Source organism: Eleginops maclovinus, chromosome 19 (genome assembly GCF_036324505.1).
Source record: "Eleginops maclovinus isolate JMC-PN-2008 ecotype Puerto Natales chromosome 19, JC_Emac_rtc_rv5, whole genome shotgun sequence".
NCBI lineage: Eukaryota > Metazoa > Chordata > Actinopteri > Perciformes > Eleginopidae > Eleginops > Eleginops maclovinus.
The window spans coordinates 19,713,744-19,722,346 of NC_086367.1; positions in this window are offsets into that span (position 1 = coordinate 19,713,744).

Below are 8,603 nucleotides of genomic sequence, written 5' to 3' on the forward strand. Positions count from 1 at the left end.
GCCGATACCATTAAGTGTTTGTGGCCCTCTAAAAGACTCCATCAATAACACATTTAAAGGTGCTTTAAAGTAACTTTTTTATGGCTCACAAATGACTTGTTGAACTCAATCCAACACAACCTTGTACTATAATCACCATTAGCTTAAATTAGATAGCTCCCTTTAACTTATTGTTTTATTTATTACTTGATTAAGAATTTTACCCAAAAAAAGAGTACAGTTGCTAACAGACACCCATTTTTGCCACTTTAGTTACAGAAAAAGCAACAGCTGTTATGCATATAATTTACGTCACTTTGCAACCACCAACTGCATACACCTCAGACAAATGTGCAAGACATATTAAAACAAAGGTTATTTGGATTTTTTGGTAACTTATTCTGAATTTAAATAGTTACTTTCTCACCTGAGATAAAATGTGTTAGTCCAAACAAGGAAATCCTCAAAAAGTTCCTTTCCACAACCAAACTTGCCTGTCAATACAGAATATTACTCTCCAATGAACTGTTGGATAGCTTACTTTTTGATATGTTAGCATGCTGGATGATGTTTCTTAGTAGGACGAGCAGGAAGTTAGTATCTCCCATGGTTCAGTGATGATACTTCTTTGCTTTTTTCAGCAGAATAAGCTCCACATATTCACACCATGATGTCAATTCAATCTCCTTAAAAGCTAGCAATAAGCTATAAACTAACTACAGCACCTTATTTCAGACACCTAACATTAAACCTAAAAAAGGGACTTGCACATGAGTAAACCAGAAGTAAGCTAGCTAAATTGCTTACAGGTATTAGGACTCATTGCTGCACTGAGAAAATTAGTTAATGGTCGCCTATGACCCAATGACTAACTGATGGTGGACATACATCATTTTAAAAATGACATTGACAGAGATGTTGAAAAAAACTGGTAGTTGCGTCACTTGCGTCACGTGGCCGATACCCTGCATGAAAAAGTCATTTCGGGGTCATACTATGACCGGTTTTACTAAAAGCTACTCACACTGTGATTCAAATATTTATGCATGAAGTTCAAAGAATGTCAGGCTCATTACCCGTTAAATACAGTGACCCCAATGCATAAGTGCACGAAGCAGACTGCACCACAGAGCAGGGTGCGTTTACTTGACTTGAAGAGCATCCGGGGAGGGAGGTGTGGGGGGAGGGGTGGGGGTGGGGGGTTGTATGTGGAGAGGTGAGGGTGCCCACTCAAATGCTGTCACCTCCTCTAAGAGGGCTGGTTGCTAGGAGACGGGAGCCACCATCACAGTATGGGGTTAGGAAGATGTGAGGTGTCATGAAGTAGTGAGAGAAATGGACGGGTACAGAGGGAGGCTTTAAAGCGACTCTGGGGCTTCAGATGTAATGAGTGAATTGTCACAATGGTCTGATTGCAGAGGGGAAAGGCTCTGGTGATATCTAGAGAGAGGATATAATATCACAAGCAGGGATTCTGCCTGTGCAGCGTGCAGTAATCAGGGATAAATGATATGTTGGGGAGAATGCAGGGCTAAGAATATGAGCAGCTTTCAGCACCCACTGATTTCACATCAGTGCGAAATAAACACATGTGATATCTATATCAGCATTTTTGTCACGTAGAAATGATCTTGTAATTTACAAGAAACAACATGCAAACACTCACAACATATTTCTGGATATATAATTCATAATATCACATTTGTAAAGCACTTCTAATGAGATTCAGCATCGTTAAACAAAATTAAAGCAAAGTTAAAGGGGCCCTGTTACGCTTTTTGGGTTTCTCCTTTCCTGTAGTGTACTATAGAGGTTTTTGTGCATGTAAAAAGTTGCCTCCAAATGAAGTTTCTGTCCCACACACTCCTCCCTGACTTAACAGCTCCATTGGGCTCGTTTATTGACTTCAGCAACATAGGGGAGAACGTTTTATTATCAAATGTAAAACATGCTAATTAGAGATGGTGAACATGGAATTAGCACATCAGAATCCAATTGTAATTTTCTTAGGCTCTGTGTGTGTGTAAAAAAACAGAACTTGGATCCATAAAGGTTCATCTTCTTCTTATTGTAAGTGTTTGCCTGACAAGCAACACTGTGCAAAACAGTCTTATTTAACCACCAGCACGGCTGTAGACTCTCAGTCTTGTATAATATATTATATTATGTGTATGAATGAATATCAAAAATTGATTTCCACTCAAAACTCATCCATTTCAGAGGGGAATAAATAGCTTGAAGAAGTATAGGAGATTCAATCTTTCTGTCAATCATGATTTCCACTTTCCATCATAAGGTGCAATAATGTGCTTCAATTTTCTACCGTTTACCCATAAAAAAAAAAAGTAAGATAGTCGGTAAATGGCGGCAGTATACTCAAGGAACAAAGGACTTTCTCATCAGCGTCCTGAATGAAAGTCTTTTTGAATAGTACGTGCCACTGCATTTACTGTCTGGTACTTAGACTTTAATTGTGTGGCTTTTCTTTTGTGAGAAAAACCAAACTAACTGAAAAACAGGAGCAAATGCCCATGAGTTCTTTTTAGCCTTCACCACTCCAGAATAGACTGAATCAGTATTGTGTGAGAGTTGGATCCGTCACATCCCCCAAAGGCCTTTACAGAGCTGGAGAAAGACAAGACAACAAACAAAAAAAAGAGAATGATAAAAAAGCAGGAGGAGGAGGTGAACAAAAACCCAGCGCTGGGTAAGAGTCTGTATGAACTGCAGTAATGTCCCCTTTGGAGATATTCCAGTAGTAGACACAAAGATGAAGTACTTTTAGGACCACAGGGATGTCTGTCCTAAAAAGGGTTAGAAAAACCTTGCCTTAATACGTTTCTGTCCCAAATCCCTTGATGCAGAAAAGCTTGACAAAATATCAAAGAAAACAAACGCAGCTTTTTTTTTTGTCATTAGCGTCATTCAGATGGGAGATCAAAAGGTAAAAGGTCTCCCCAGGTAACCGCAGACATGAACCACATTGTAATTGACGTGGGGAATTAGCAATCTGTTGTTGATGTTGCGACCCTGTTTTACATGACTGCTTTCAAGTTGTTCAATTTATTCACAGACTGTCGAAAAACACAAGTAAGATCACAGGACACAATGGAGATATGTGAAATGGGGAAACCCGGGTAAGAGCTTGAGAATAGGGATACTAAACAGAAAGTATTTCAAATATATCTCACCAACACTCTGGTATCTAATATATAGGAAAACATTTACAAGCTAGAAGACAACTTACACTAACCAAATACCAATCCTTCTCAATAGTCCCAATACAAAATGTTTCTTTAACTAATCCAAATATGGTTTGAAATAAGAGAGATAAGATAAGATGTGAAATTCAGTTTTACACTCTGCTTTTTGGACACACACGTGCATCTTTTGCTTTACAGTTATATGCATTGGGAGGATCCAGAGCGGAGAGGCAGCCAGTCCATCCGGCAACAGGGAGCAGTTGGTGATTCGGTGCCCTGCTCAAGGGCACATCGGCGGTGGCCCAGGAAGTGAACTGGCTCCTCTCCACTGCCAGTCCACATCCCGAACCAGCAACCCTAAGGTCCAAAGTCCAAGCCTCTACGGACTGAACCACTGCCGCCCCCGTTTTCTCCTGCTGTGTGAGATAAAATAAACATATGAAAAGGGGGAGTAATGGAAGAGCCAACATGCAATTGAGAGGAAAATAACATGTTTAGAAGTCCCCGGACATTTAGTGTATCTCTGAAATATTTAAAGGGGCCTTGTCATCTTTTCTTGTAGTGTGTTATATACTATAGGTTATTGCGCATGTAAATGGTCTGAAAAGGCTAAAATCCCTGAGTTCCCTCTGGGGGAGTTTCTCTCACACACACTCCCCCCTGCCGGAAAGGCCTCCATTCTACTCCTTCGTTTACTTCTGTAACATAGTGACATCACTATGTAACACCCACACTTCTATTGGCTAGCACTCCATTACTTTCTACATAACAGGCTAAGGGGCGGGACATCTCTGGGCGGTTGTCCAATCAGAACGTTGCACTGAAAGTCACTACAAGCACTTCTTCCTTTCGTAAGCGCAGGGTTTACATTGATGTGTAGAAATGTGACTGCTCTAAAGATGATAGTTTTAATGACTAATTAATCTAATCTAATTATCTTTTGGCCAATACAATGTCAGAAAATACTGAAAGTTGTCAGTCTCCCTAGTTGATATGAATAAAAAGACTTTATTGTTTTGTCAGTTCAAAACCCCAGGTCATTCACTCAATAGAACAAAGGAAGGAAGAAACCCTCCATTATTTAGAGGCTAAAAACAGCATTTTCCAACATTTTTGAATGAAATAAAGTAAGAAAGAATGAATATAGGACCACGATATGGCATCAAGACTTCCCCTGCGGCTTTTAAACGCAGCACAAGATGGAGAGTGATGGCTGCTAACATCAAGTTGCTCCTATAGGTGCCTAAAGACTGACAGTTACCAAGACAACCTGTGGATGGAAACCACTCGACTTGCAGAGCTGCTCGTGAGCCCTTATAATACATTTCCTGCCCTTTAAAATGACTCCAGTGATATTAATCTGTGTTTGAGATGAGCTGCAGCACACATCTTCATTATTGTACTGTGCGTTTATTTCAGGCATCATGCAACGAGATAAATGACTCCCTTTAGCTCAAAGGGCAGACTCCCGCCTGCAAAACAGCAAATAATTAATGTCAGGGCTTTTTTTTAATAGTGCGTGTGGGAGGGGGAGCGGATGCTGCCATTTTCCCGCCTTAATCATGAATACATAAAAATACATAACAAATTTTAAAGAATATATCAGCAGATACTGTTTATACCGTTTACTACTTCCAGTGCAGGATTTTAATTGATTCATCATTTAATTATCGTCTTTTTTTTATGCAGATGAAAGCTGCTACCGGCTGAGACTCCCTGCTGTCTCATGTCATTACAGATCATGGCATGCACACCGATCAAATCGACCTGTCAAATTATCAGTATTGAGTGGTATTAATACAAAGTAATGCAAAATAGCGAAAACCAGGGAAGGTTAGTAGCTACATCTACTCTGCTATATTTATGAGTTGTACATTGTGAGTGTTTATAGGAAATGTTGTACTTCACTACATTAATGGAGTCACTTTGCAGTATAAATGTGTACTCGTGAAACCTATAATTACTTTATTAACGATGAGGCCGGTTATACTTTATGCAACCTAAAGTTATAATCTTTACAACTATCTGCAGCATTGAAATACTGAGGATCTGACAAATCTGCCATACATATCTGTTTATAGTACACATATCTATATATTATACATATCTGCCATATACATCTGCTATACATAATATATGCATCTGCCCATACCTCCTCATTCAACAGTGTAAAGTGTTTAAATACTCTCAATGTATTCCACATATGTATATATTTCACATCCTCAAATCTTTATTGTTGTTACTGTAAATATTCTTCTCTCTTTTTGCACTATTTTATTTATCTCATTTGCACCATGTATGTGGAGTTGTTGGAGGAGCACGCGACATAAGATTTTCATTGCCAACATATACGTTGTATCTGCTGTGCATATGACCAATAAAACCTTGAAACCTTGAAACCTTGAAACAAGGAATGTACGTGTTGTATTTACACATTTACTTAGTTCTAAATATAATAAACCAGGAGAATCCCTTATTCAGAAATGAAAAGTCTCCTTGAAAATGTCCTGGCAAAGACAACAGGAGCATATTACACAAGGATTAAGACAGGTTACAGCATCTGAATATGCCAAAAGTAAGACTTGGGTCATTACATTAAACCACAACAGGGGTGAATAGTAATAAAAAGCATCTTCAACTCATGATAAAACAACTGTCAGTCACACTGCTTATCATCAGGATGTTTTTTAGGTCGGATTCCTGTCAACAATAATGTGAAATGTGTGAGCCGCAGAATTACTGATGATAGAGTGCCACCCTGTGACAGAGGGAGGAAACACACAGCAGTCTCAACAGGCTCACTGCATCTAAATACAAATAACAACATGCAGCAGAACAGAAATGCAAAAATAAAGAAGCTTTTCTACTTTAAACTAAGAGGTATTTTACCTCTTTATTTGAGTTTGTTATGCACCAACACACCAAAGCAGTGCATGAGAAGAGATACTGGGAAATACACCGATTTCAATCCCAATTTTCCATTCTTAATCTAATAATAGTAATTCAGCATATAAGGCACTTAAAAAATAAAGTATTTCTCACTTTAGTTTGTTTATCTTTGTGAAACATTTACACGTAAAGAAACACCATTTGTATACAACTCCCTGACATCAACAGCAGGTGGCAGCAGATGACAGTTTGTGAACACAATATTTAGCCACTAGATGGAGACTTTGACATGTGAGCTCCTGATGGATAGAGAACATCTGAATCAGTCTATAGATGTAGTTTTTGAGGAGCTCAGTCTGAGTAGGATAAATTAAACATCACATATAACTATTACGTGAGGAACTGAATGGAAGCCAATATGTGCTGCAGGTACAACAAGGGGTTAACCGTGTGACTCACTGACAATACCCAGGACTGCACATGAAACCTGCACTTTTGCACAAAGACTTTTACCCGTATCAATCAATGTAAATATACTTAACAATCCGGATACAAATGGTTTATATGTTCATTGAAGTCCTTAATTCCGTTTTTTGTTTTAACAGATACTTCCTGTATTTTAATTTAATATAACAATAAACAATGTAATAAATCAAACTAAGTAAATACAGTCACTGTCCTTTCTTATAAAAAAAAAAAGGTCACAAAAGAAAGTGAAACGGTGTTGATGATGATGGAGCTGTTACGGAAATCCGCACATTGAGACTTCATGGAGACAGCTTTGTTTCAACGTTAACATGATTTTTAAAGTTGAATTATTGCTTTGTTGCATTCAATTAATCTGCATCTTCTGCTGTCTTTCCTTAAGTATTATATATATCGTTTATTTTCCATTAACTACAACTGTACATTCAGCTAAACGTCCCAAACTGTTCTTTTGCTTCGGTCTGTTTTCCTCCGTTTTAATTATGGCCAAAATCAAATTGCTTTTGTGGATTAATGAAATTGTTTCCCAGTGGCACGCTAGTGTCTATACAAAGTGTGGAATAATCCGCTGCTGACAATAGTCCAAAACAAATGTACTATTTCTATCTTTTTGAGATTATATATATATATATGCACTTAAATACAGAAACCTGCTGTTTTAGGGAAAGATTGAGCCTTTTTAACGTTACTTATTTGGATGTTTTCTTTGAGGTTTATGTAGAATCCTATGACGGACTGAGCAAGCGTTGACAGCTGAATAAATGTATATTATGTGATTTGCTGACAATGCATGTTCATTAGTCTGTCTATGCATTACTTAAATCACTTGTTTGTGCAGTGACTGCAAAATAACAACCAAATTACATTCATTTTGGCATGAAATTACCCCCTTAAAACCCCTCTGACCTCTTAAAAGGGATTATATTCAATCTGTTCACATAGGGATTCATAATTACCTCAAATGTTTCTTTAATGATGCTTTTATGACATTTGTAAAACACAAAAAGCCTACCGCAGGCCACACACACACACACACACACACACACACACACACACACACACACACACACACACACACACACACACACACACACACACACACACACACACACACACACACACACACACACACACACACACACACACACACACACACACACACACTAAAGTTAAAGTTTTAATGCTCACAATAAGAAAGCAGATGTGCTTTGTTTATGGGTCTGTGCTGCTCTTTTATTTAATCTAGATGACTTGTATGTTCCCACCTTTATATGCACACAGGGCCCCCGCTAATCTTGTTCTGCATCGGCCCCCGTGCATAATGAAAAGGAGCTTATCATGATGCTGGCCTCGGGTGACGTCGACTTTCTCCATTTCCGCTGAAAATAAGGTGAACGCCACTTAAACCACGTGACCGGCAGGAAATCTCCCAGGACCCATAGGTGCCATAGCTGCCTGGAATGGGAACAATAACTGAGAGAGAATAAAAATGAAGAGTTCAATTGGGAAGCGATTAAAATGAATAGAAGCTTTGACTAGATAAGACACATACCATTTTCTCATCTATTTAACATTCATTGAATTGAATAATCCGGTCTTATTATCGTAAATAGTCTGCATATTTACCCTGAATATGCTAATTTATGTTTGCTGCAAGCCCTGTGCGACTTAATAATTTTTCCATGCATATCTCTGGCTTTCACCTATAGCTATTTCTAAAGAGGAGTGGAGAGAGACAGGGAGGGTGGGAGACCTAGAGAAAGAGAGCAACACAGTTATATAGTGCTCATTGTTTCTGTAACTTTTCTATTCATTTTTTTTTCTGCACTTTGCCCAAGGCCAAGCGAGTTACATTTCAATCAAAAGATTCATTGTAAAGTCATTATCCCAAACTAGGCTCCGATAATTGGCTGTCATTTTGCATAGTGGTGGCACTCTGCCTTTAGGGCAAATGACTGCGGTCTTATCTTTCACTTTTAAGGAAAAATAATGGACAATTTATCATTAATCTTCTCTGGGAAATAATAACAAGTTAAATGTCATTCC